Source organism: Ammospiza caudacuta, chromosome 4 (genome assembly GCF_027887145.1).
Source record: "Ammospiza caudacuta isolate bAmmCau1 chromosome 4, bAmmCau1.pri, whole genome shotgun sequence".
In the NCBI taxonomy this organism is placed as follows: domain Eukaryota; kingdom Metazoa; phylum Chordata; class Aves; order Passeriformes; family Passerellidae; genus Ammospiza; species Ammospiza caudacuta.
Window position 1 is genome coordinate 32231984 of NC_080596.1, and position 12456 is coordinate 32244439.

The window sequence follows — 12456 nt, forward strand, 5'->3', positions numbered from 1 at the left end:
AGTCTGCTGTGATCTTAAATATTTGAATGTCTAATTTACAGGCATGCTTAGGGAAGTGTTGATGCACAGAAGCTGGCTATTTGTACACAGCCCGGATCAAAGTGGTTCTTCTCAGTGGCATGCTCTTATAGCATTAGTTAAATAATTGAGAAAAAGTCTACCCTAAAACATCTGTAAGCAATTTCAATTAAAATTTAAAATTCATGGCTGATTTCAGTCAGCCTGTTGTCTGGGTTTTTCTATCAAATGACCCTGTGCCCTACCCACAGCTCTGCCTACCTGAAGGACAGTGTTGGTGCAAGCACATATCTGGGCAGATGTGGAGAGGTCCCAGACACATTGTCCACTGACCATAAACTTCATAAGGCACCAAATTCAGGCATTTGTGCTCTGCCTCTCTGCTTTTCTTGGTAGCATGGGTTTACTGTGCCCTTGGCTGTGCTCACATGACACAAATCAGCTTTTAGCACAGGCAAACCCACCTGCACCTGCCTGAGATATAGTGCACAAACCATTTTTTCATTACTGACGCCTCCATGACAGAAAATAAATCTGGAGAATGGAGATTGGTGCCTCAATGCAGATTGGTGCCTTAATTCACCAGCTGAAATGTCTCCTTGGACTTGAGGGGTCAACAGGGCTGTAAAGAGACATCAGAACAACAGTGATGGGGCTCAGCATGAGCTGCCCTGGTGCAGACAGAGGTAGGAGCCTGTAGAAACAAAAATCTCATTTCTAATGATATGATCTGGGCTTTAGAACATTAAGCAGTACAGATCGTTTTCTACATGAGTAATGTGTGGGGATGAAATATTTTAACCCAATATTGCTTCCCAGCAATTTTTTTTTTAATGTTGAAAGACACCCTGAGCTATGGTTTTGATTAAATTAACACTTATATGTTTTATATAAATACATATATATTTATATATTAGAAGGCATGCTCAGCACTTTAGGATTGCTAAGGATGCCAGACTAAGAAATTATCAGCAAAACCAAAGATTTTAGTGATGTTGCTGTTGAGCAAGCCAACAGTAATCACAGTAATTGCACCTTAGGGAAGTAGAGGAACCACTTGTGCTGTTACCTCATATTTGTGTATCAGGACTGGAAGTCACTACAGCACATAGCAGAGTAAACTAAGAACTAGCGAGGGCTCAGTCAGAAATCACATGTGCAGTAGAATTTATGAACCAATTTTGAAATGTCAAGATGATCTTTCACATGCTCTTACACGGACTAATAAATGCTTGAAATTTGCTGTGGTTCTGCATATTCTAGTATCTGCAGTAATTAAGGTGGATTTTTGCATTTGTCTTGAAGTAGACTTTGCTTCTATGACTTTCCTGAAAAATAGGATGAATAAAATAAAAGCCAAGAGACACAGTTGTGTGAGAGACTGAAATGTTGAAGGTTAAAGACTCAAAACAATCAGCCATTTGCAAAATCCTCTGGGTGCCTTGCTGAGGCCAGGTTTGCACCACCAACCAAAGGGGAGGAGGAGTTTTTTGATGTGTGGTGACCATGACAAACCAACCTTTGTTTAGCAACAAACTGGGTTTTGAGCCAGATAAGGGAGAAGGACAATAAGAAACATCTCCTGAGGAGCTGGGATGTTGCTTTTTACCATGCCAATATCCTCCCTTACACAACTGGCTCATGTGGAAAATTTCCCTCCAGGAGAGGTATCAGGTCATTCATACATAGGTCTGAGGGTTTTCATCCCTTCTGATGGGGAATAACTGGCTCAATCACACTGATGTGAGAAACAGCAATCATGTCTCAGAAGGGGTCACAAACCATCATAGACTCCTGAAGCACCCCCAGACTCATTTCTGAGGCCTTCCACCAGAGGACTGCACATAATCCACAGTGCTGCAAAAGACAGTGCAAAACACCTTCCCTGCCAGGGGATGTCGCAGACATCTTTTATGAAAAATCTTTTCTTTAGGATTTTTCTTCCTGAGAAGCTGGGAGGCCTCAGGAACAAAATGCAAACATTGATTATCTGCTGCTGTGGAATGCAACAGGTGCATCTGTGACTGGCCCATGTTGGATGTTTGTAATTAATGGCCAATCACAGCCCAGCTGGCTCGGACAGAGAACCGAGCTACAAACCTTTGTTATCATTCTTTGCTATTCTATTCTTAGCTAGCCTGCTGATGAAATCCTTTCTTCTATTCTTTTAGTATAGTCTTAATGTAATATATATCATAAAATAATAAATCAAGCCTTGTGAAACATGGAGTCAGATCCTCGTCTCTTCCCTCATCCTAAGACCCCTGTGAACACCGTCACAAGGGGAGGTATCTGGGCATTCCCGCCTGAACCTGAATGTGCATTAACCCATTGAACTTGGCACTATAATTTTGAAATTCAGGGGCTCTCAGGCAAAGATATGGGAATAGGAATAATTTTCCAATAATAATAGGAAAGTTAAAAATACAAATGCAATAGTACAAAAAACCCCCACTGATAGAGCCAGAATATGGCCTGACATGCTGTGTGTCAGGGTGTTGGCAGCAGTCCCATTAAATGGTGGCTGCAGCCCTCCTGCAGTGACAGGGGTGGTTCTGCTGGAGCAGGGATCCTGTAGAAGGGTGGAGTTTTCCTCTGAAGATCCAGTGGTGGTGGAAATGGGCCTGGTCTTCCTCTGGGAATCCAGTGGAGAAGAAAGCTGCTCCTCTGGGAATCCGGTGGGAAAAGGCTGCCTGCGGTGTTCCAAATCTCAGATGATATCCCAGTAGGAATGCTTGGCTCCTCCCCCTGGGTGGAGCATCTCCCAATGGATGATGCAATTTTATCAGCCATGCAGTGACGCTCAATGGCCCATGAACAGCAGATATTGCCCAGAGGGAGGATTGGTTGTGGAAGAGAGAAAGCACACTGCCCCACCTGGTTTTTACAGGTGGCCCCAATTAACAGAAGGTAACTGCCCCACCTCTAACAGATGGCAATAGAACACACACCCCCAGCCACATCCCACATTTCTAACCTAAGGCAGAAGAGATACCGAAAGAAATTCCCCTCATGTGGATCCCTATGGCATCCCACTGGTCCTTTTTTACCCTGGCCTTCTCAGTGGTGGGGGTCCTGGAGTTGTATTCATGGGGTATCACCTTATGGAGTCCAAGCTCCAGTTTCCTGGGGCATGGATGCCACTCTCATAACTTGAGAAGGTATGTGCATAAGCACTTGCTTCCTTTCCCACAGTTTGCCATGGGAACATTTGTCCAGATGCTAACTGAACCTCCACCTCTGTTAAGCCTGGAATTATCTTCTTCCTGCTGCGCTGTCTGTGCTTATATCAAATTCCTGTTTTATGGGAAGTTCCTTCTTTGACAGTGTTTTGAGAAGTTAGCTGCTTTCTTTAAGTCCTTATATATCCATGGGTGGTGACATCTTTCTGCTTTTCTTTTTCTTTCCCTTATGTACTTTCCTAAGTAATATCTCTATACTTTTAATTTTTTTTTTATTTCTATAGCTAACAACCAAGATGGCTGAATATCTGCTTTCCACTGCAATCAAACTGTTCCAAAATTAACCCTACATATATGTATAAACACAGGTCAACCTGTGTTATTTTCCTCTATTCAGCCCCAAGGGATCTATAACAATAAGCTTTGTTACCCTCACCTTCTAGCAAGATGACATACCAGTGATGGAAGCAGAGTATTCTGAAGCTAATGCTGATTTAAGTACTCCAGTTTACAAATATTCTATTTCACTGTACTTTTAAAAACAGAATAAATACAAATTGTCTTGAATACTTATTTTTAAACCCACATTCTTAACTCTCTGCATCTCAAATTTTGATTGAAGTTGGAAAGTAGAGATGCAAGTTAACCCAAAGAGTATGAAACCATCTTGCAAGCTCCTTTCCTCATGAACTCTCACTGACTTTGGTGAAATTATTATTGCTATTGATTATTAAAAATTACTATTGCCATCTTCTGGTGCAATTGAAAATAGGAAGTTATCCTTCTTAAAACATGTCTTGAGTGTGCTGATGCTGCCTAGTGCTGGGAACAGTAATGTTCCTTTTGGAACTGAACTTGGAATGCATAATAGCTGTGACTTTCCTCTAAATAAAAAGATGGGTTTCTCCAAAGAGCTTTTTTGTAGACTTGTGTGTATCGAACTTAATGTTTGTCTTGAAAAAGAGGTAAGGGGAAAAGAGCGATGGCATATGAAGCTCACAACATTTCTGAACCTTTAATACAATTATTAATTTAAAGGTCTGGTGTGGTGTGTATGGATAAATTTCTAGGAACAGCAAGTTTCTATTACCAATTCAAAATTACCCTTATCTTTTTCTGGGTTTTCAAGGATTTGATATCTGTAACAAAACAAACATACACTAGCTTTCACCTTCAGTGGGCAATAGCCAAATGCCTGATGGCAACAGCACATGTTGCTGGTTCATGGTTCTAGATTGAAAAGTAAGGGAGAGATTTGTGTGCACATTCAAAACATGCTGGTGTAATTTTTACTCTGAAAAAATGTAGGCCAGCCCATTTGAGAACAATCCACTTGTCAAAATTTGTCACAAAGATAATAAAATCCACCAACTCAGGAGTTAAATCTTTCCATACAAAAAGCTGCCAGAAGTGTAATACATATTCCAAGGTAAAGCATATTGACACATTTTAAAGTGTTTTTTAAATATTGCAAGGCTTAGTTGCTGCTAAGTAAAATGAAAAAACTTCAGCCCTGAAATAGATTAATGAATAACTAATCAGTAAGGACCAAGTTACCAGGGAATTTCACATTATTTGATGGCTTTATATCTCAATGTATACCCTTCCACCTGAGTACAACTTTGTGAAATTTTAGTGGCCTGTGTCTTATAGTCTAGGTGTTTTCAGGTTTTCAAATCTGCACATCTGTAAATTATATAGAAGGGAATGAAATGTGCTTCCTTACCTGCTTAGGTACAGTAGACTGATTTCACATTTTTTAGAGACTTCAATTCAGGACAAAAAGTAAACAAGGAACTTGCTCATGGACCCACTGGGAATTTTTTCATGAAATGCTTTATATATTCTCCTTCACTATAAGTGGTGCTACTTAAAGTCAATTCTTAAATTACTGGAAAAAATTCAACATTAAAAGAAGTTTTTATTGGCTCTAAGATTAAATACATAAAATAAATAAATAAAATTAAAAATAAAATAAATAAAAAAATTAAATACCCTCAAAGAAGTGTGGGGGAATTAAAAGGGAACTGAAGAGGAAAAATCACATAGATGATAAACTGTTACCCATTTTTTCTTTGCAGACCTAACACCAGACTAGAAGATAATAATAATTTAAAAAAATATAGAATCATTAATATGCTTACCTAACTACAGCACATAATATATCGATGTTGCAGATGCTCTTTTCACCCAGAACAAAGATGCAATCTTGCTGAGTTATAGGCAACCCTCAACAGTTTCTCAGCAGAAGGAAATCATGGGATATGCAAGGATTTATCTCACTCCAGCTCATTCAATTGAGACTGCTTAGCTCAGATCCTTCATTCCAGGGACTGGCTTCTCTTTGTCCCACTGCCATCCTAAAGAAGCAACCAAAGGCTGAGCTGGTCTAAAAACCCCAAAGGGAGCCTTTCTAAAATTTCTTTCTTTTTCCTTCAGCTGAAGATATTGTATCATGAAAAGACAGTGGCTCAAGCTAGCACGAGACTGTTCCAAAATTGCCCCATCATGGCTGGTCCTGAGCCTTTGGTTTTCCTCCTCTTCTCTCTTTGTTTCCTCAGTGTACCCCCAAGAAGTGCCATCCCCCTTTCCTGCCACAGATTCTGCACCCCAAAATGGAGAGAGGTCAACCTGAATGGCTGAAAAATGTGCTTCAGGATACACCAGCCATTCTTCTGGCAGGAGAGGAAGAAGTAACTTTCAAGAGAAGAAAGTTGAATTGGGTTTATGAAGAATTATTTGTCGTGTGGCAAGAGCCTTGCAATATGAATTCAATTAAATACATGGATTTTTACTCTCCATAAATTATGCATTAGCAGGCAGTCACTTAACTGATACTCCAGTTTTAACCAAACTCCATTAGAACTGAAAGACAGAGCAAATTTTTTCTGTCCTTCCCTTCTGGAACAGTTCCACTCTGAGGCTACTTCTGAATTTTATCCACCAGCAGCATACTCTGTGCATTTGCTATTAGTTCTAGTCAAACTGATTATGCCTTGCTTATTATTTATAATTGTAATTTAAAGATTATATAGACAGTTAGTTGTATTTTTATAATGTTGTCTTAAGCTCTTTTACATTTATTCCAGCTTCTGGCATCAATTTCATTATCTGACGTGACAAAAATCCCACAATTTTTGCATTGCTGATGTATTAATATTTATCTTTTCTGTTTTAAATCACATACATCTGTCATGGCAAATGTTCTGTTAGCTCTTTATACCATGGATAGGTGAGTTCCCAGACATCATCCCTAAATTCTCAGGGATTCTTCCTTTCCCAGTTTAAATCTCTAATAAGTCTATCTGCTTTCCTACATTGACAATCCTTGGCCACAAAAATATTTGGGGACCATTCACTCATCACAAAACAGGAGGCATCCTGAGCATTCAAGAACCTCTAACAAAGACATTCATTTTAATTATTATTGAAGCAAATCAATTACTCCCATTTTATAGTTTTGCTGGATCTGAGTCAAGCATTACTACTGCCTATCATCCACCAAAGACACATCAAATAAAAATTTAAAACTTTCGAGAATACCAAATATTTTGGCAGCCATCCACCAGTCTCTAAAAAACCTACTTAATTTTTCATGGCGCTCAGGGTTTTACAAAGTTCCTCTATTAAATACACAATTACTTTCAAATATGAGTAAGCCAGTGACTTGAACGCTTCAAAACAGCACAACTGAAGTCAACAACAATGCCACTGGAAGGGGTCCCCAAATGTCCCCATCACAGCAAAGGATTGTGTGGGTGGAACAAGACTGCTGAGCTGGATGCTTTACAAATTCCAGAAGAAGAGGTGGTTCCTGTCCAGACCTTCTAAAGGTATTTGATTTTCTGAATTGTGGCCCCCTCCTTAATTTTCTGTGGAAGACTGACAAGAGTTTTCTGCCTTCCAATCCCATTTCTCCATGTTTTGTTTTTTTTTTTCAATAGAACTATATGTTTTCCAGCTGATGTGGTTGATTTTCTTCTTGATTCCAACACTGACTCTGCAGGTCACTTTAGGAGAGAATTGTCACTTCCCTGCTTCTCAGGTTGCTCCGATATAAAAAGGAAAAACTAATGTCTATTTTAAGTGCCGTGATATCTACTGCTGAGAAGTGTTCCTTGTAGGCAGTTATTACTTAGAAATGACAACAGAAAAACAGAAAGTGCTTTCAAAATTAGAAAACTAAAATGGAGCACTTCAAGGAGTGGTTTTTTGTTACTCTTCACTCCCATGCACAACACGGTGTGACAGCAGCAATGGAAAGTTTTTGGGGGCTTTTTGTACACCAAAAAATAGTCCCTTGCCACCTCTCTTTCTTACAGTTACTACTATATTTTATACTTAATCTTTAAGAGATTTGTTCCTATATTTTTTTGCATTTTAATTTCCTTTCCTTTGCCATTAACCTTTGCAATGATGTAAAGAAAGCCTAGACTAAAGTGCTGCACAAAATATGATTAAATAAAAACTGTAAGGACGACAGAGAGAAAATTGCCTTTTGTTGCTAACACACAGCTTGCTCCAACCAAATTCACCAGAATCCTGCACACTTGTCAAGCCCTGGCCTAAAATTCATTTTCTTCTGCCCCTCACCAGCACCCTCTTTTACAAGAAAGCATAGGGAGAAATTCAGTTTTCACCCATGCGCCACAAATGTCTGTGAGGACAATTTCTCCTCACAGTTTTTCTCTTAGAAATGTCAGCTCTCCTGTCTACCCATAAATTCAGTGATTTAAAGGACAGAGAGAGAGAGAGACAAGGAGAGGACTTACCAAGGCTTTGTCCATTTGGAAGCCACAGGCAGGCCTTACCATTTTTTTACTTCATCATTTTTTCACATAATTTTTTTGTATTAAACAGGCAAAGACAACTAAGATGAGCAGAGGAACAAAAGTAAAGATGTTAACCTTTTTCCTCAGTATATGTAGCATTTTGATAGCTTATGAAGAAAAGTCTTCAGGATGCTAAGGCCATAAAAATGAAAATGGACAGCATACCAACAGAATTACTTAAGGAGACAGCAAATATTGGACCAAACAGGAATGAATTAAAATATAAATAATAATGCCAGTTGTACTCAAGCAAAATCAAATTTCCATGTGGGGAATAAGGAGAAAGGGAGGCATTTGGGACCTGAAAGACAAGAGAACATTCACAAAGATGCTGCCTCTGTCTGAGAGTTCATTTCTGTGACTATGTTGGAGTGGTTTCTCTTGCTACTGAATATTTTTAGGAAGCATCTGCCCCTAAACACCCATTTATGCCTCTGCTTTTTAGTGGAAAATAAGTTCTGTGAAGACATGAAAATATTTTGCTAAATAGGCTGGTCCTAGAGTTTGAAAATTTATTGTAGCATATTTCACCATTCTTATCAATGTAAATACTATTTTGTACATGACAAAAATCGATGAGAACAAATCCTCTGAATTAATTTATATTACAAAACAAATTATAGCTAAATATTACACAAACATAGCCAGTCTGGTCTTTATTTTAGAAACTAGATTCTCTACAGTAAATTTAGACAAAGATTACCTAAAATCTACATGTAAAACATGTGGAGAAAAATGGATTTTTGCTGTGCATACAACAATGGCTTCCATTACTGTAAAGAGAGCTTTTTCTGTTTTATTTTCTTGAAAAACCTACATTTTAATCAAAATTCTAGTCGCACTCAAAAAAATTGTTAGCAATAGAACAATAAGTATTATGTGTATTAATATATTGCTAAAATAAGATTTGATATTTATCAAAGAGAACAGGTACAATTTCCATAATCTCTTTTGCTGTTTTGCTCATAAAAGGCTTGAGATTTTGTAGTCTATGGGACAAGGAGAGTGTGCAGTTGTTTGGGATTTTTTTTCTATAGACAAATGTAATATAGATTCATCAGAAGTGTCATATAAACTTCTGTGAAAATTTGGTTGTTTTCATTTGTTATTTGGTGGTACAGTTGTGTTTGGAATTTTACGCGGCTTATGGTACTGAAAAATGTTATTATTATGTTGAGTAGGCTTATAAACAGACATTAATCCTTTTCATAAGTAGGCCAAAAGAAAAAAGATATGGGTTTAAGAAAAAAAATTGCTATCCCTGTTGTCACTGTTGATGATCTCTTCCATAAAAAAATACATTTTTATTTGGCACTACTTATTCAGTAAGGTCAAAACTTGTAAATAAAATACAAGTTTTTTATGGACAGTTTTACTCCAGAAATAAACGCTGTAAGCTAATAAGGATCTGGCATCATGGGAAACAGAACTCAAGCAGCAATAAACAGATGAAATGGCAAGGAGAAAAATAAGTCATAAGAGAAGACAATGAACACACTAAGTTAATATTCACTATAATAATTAAACACATTGCAAAAGTGAGAGAGGGAAAGAGCTTGTTTCAACATAAAACAAGCACAGATGCTACCAGACTGATAATATCAAGTGCATCTTCAGCAGCAGTAAGATTTATCTGTGCTTCCTGACAAATTTCTCACCATTTTGAGTCCAAATTGTTCTCTTGTGGCTCCATTTCCATAACCATAAGCTCATGAAGGGTTTGAGGCATTTTTCATTGGGAAAACCTGACTTCTCATGATATGAGAAAGAGTATCAGTCAAATGATTGCTGTGCTGTGGTGGTGCTTTCTTTTCCACCCTGGCTTCGGAAATAGAGGCAACCTGCTTTGTGACAAAGAAAAAAGAAAAGGACACAAGACATCAAGAAAAAGCTCCAAATTTTTTATTCCTATAATGGTTTCCTCATCCTCTATTTTTTAATTGTCTTTCTATAGTCAATAAACTCTCAGAAATTTGGATTTTCCTTGGCTGGATTCCCAGCCATGCAATGAGCTCACTGAAGTTCTCTGCAGAAAGTTTTTTTGCATCTTCAGCAAATAATGCAAGCTATGTTTTACTCTTTTATTTTTTCTTCTGTATAATTTCCCTCTTATTCTCTCTGATTATTTTCATTTTGGGAGTACAATAGTTCTGCTATTGTAGATGCTATTTGGGATGCTATCATGTGCCTAGCTTCAGTCAAACCTGGGGGTGCCAATGGAATTCTTGACTGTGGTTTATGTTTTCTTATTGACTTTTCAGAAAAGTTGGCTGGATTGGGAGGTGGTTTTTGCTTTCTCCTCACCAGAAATTCAAAAGATCTTCTTGGACAAAAACTTTCTGCTGTCATGTGGGACAACTGCAGACAACAATTTTATGGTAACTCCAGGTCCTCGAAAGAATGAGTCAGGACAAAAAACCTTTCACTTTTCATTCTTACATACAAAGGAAGAAGAATAATAAGAAAAAAACATTAGTGAAATATAAAGGTGGAAGAGCTAGAGCACCCCTCTGTCAAGGGTTTAATACTGTACAAGTTGTCTCGTTACTAGCTGTAGCATGACATAAAACTATGCAATTTTGCATTAAACTTTTAATGATAAAACTATGTGTTCGTTTTTCATTTAACATTTAATTATTATCCATTTTTGTCCTAATCTACCCAAAATTACAGCATACTGCAGATAGAACCACATATGCAACTTATTTACACAAACCAGTAGTTTTTCTTCCTGTGGAAGAAACACTTTGGAGTCGATTCATTAATTCCCCTTCTTGTGCATAATATTCTCTGAGCTGCCTGCAAACCTCTATCAACTGTGATTGCTATCAGCAGAAGATACACCCATCAGAGCCCAGACTTTCTAGCCTTCCATCACCTACTTTTGTGGCCTTTGAAACCCACCACCCCTAGAGCACACCTGAAGGCCTAGATTAATTTATCTTTTTCAAAAGGGAGCCATTGGTTTGCTCCAACTTGTTTTGATGAATCAGGTTTTAGCTTTTATAAGGTTTAAGCTTCTATATTTTTCAGATTCTGTGCTGCTTTAGTGTGTGGGTCTGAGCTTCATATTAGGGGATGGCAAGCTCTCTTCATGGAGTATGCAGACAGAACAATTCCCTCTCTAGCTGGGGACCAAGGACAGCCAATCCAGATCTCAGGCCCAAGAGCACAAACAATGGCAGAATGAAGAGAGAAAACCAAGGATGGGACTTCATAACCTAAAGCTGTAATTGGACAACTAACCCTAATATGCAAATGAATCAGAACTTATAAAAGTGTGAGACCCTCTGACTGATCATCCATTTTGTGACCATTTTGATTCATCTTGGGTGTAGCCTCAGCTGGGCTCTTTTGCTGCCCAAGGTGGATCCATTGAGGCCTCCAAATAAATCCCTAATTTATTCTTTATCTGCCTAGTCTCTGTTCTAGGTCAGACTTCCCAAGGGATCAGTTTCATACAATGCAAAGAGCAAAGCCAATACTTTCCCAACTATCACAACAGGAGAGCGTGCACTTAGACCAAGCTCATGGCTTGCAAGGTACGTTGCAAGCATGAGTGGAAAGAAGCATTCCTGCTCGTGGGTACCATGCTTTAAAAAATGAAAATACCAGGCTATAACTCACCAAACTGATGTTGCATTAAAATTTTATGAGAGCAAGCAAACTCATGCTGACAAGCACAGTCTGACAACATTTTGTCATTCATCATAATTAGGAACTTGTGATAAATCTGATGTTCTGCCCTTTGTGTATATATCCCTTTTAAATGTACTTGCTTTCCCTTTAATATTTATTTTCTTTAGATATCATTAGTCATTGTGTTCAGACAAGGAAAATAGACAGCAGAACATGTTTAACACAGGAAGGAAGGGGAAGAAAGAAAAAGAAAAGAAAGAAAGAAAGAAAGAAAGAAAGAAAGAAAGAAAGAAAGAAAGAAAGAAAAGAAAGAAAGAAAGAAAGAAAGAAAGAAAGAAAGAAAGAAAGAAAGAAAGAAAGAAAGAAAGAAAGAAAGAAAGAAAGAAAGAAAGAAAGAAAGAAAGAAAGAAAGAAAGAAAGAAAGAAAGAAAGAAAGAAAGAAAGAAAGAAAGAAAGAAAGAAAGAAAGAAAGAAAGAAAGAAAGAAAGAAAGAAAGAAAGAAAGAAAGAAAGAAAGAAAGAAAGAAAGAAAGAAAGAAAGAAAGAAAGAAAGAAAGAAAGAAAGAAAGAAAAGAAAGAAAGAAAGAAAGAAAGAAAGAAAGAAAGAAAGAAAGAAAGAAAGAAAGAAAGAAAGAAAGAAAGAAAGAAAAGAAAGAAAGAAAGAAAGAAAGAAAGAAAGAAAGAAAGAAAGAAAGAGAAAGAAAGAAAGAAAGAAAGAAAGAAAGAAAGAAAGAAAGAAAGAAAGAAAGAAAGAAAGAAAGAAAGAAAGAAAGAAAGAAAGAAAGA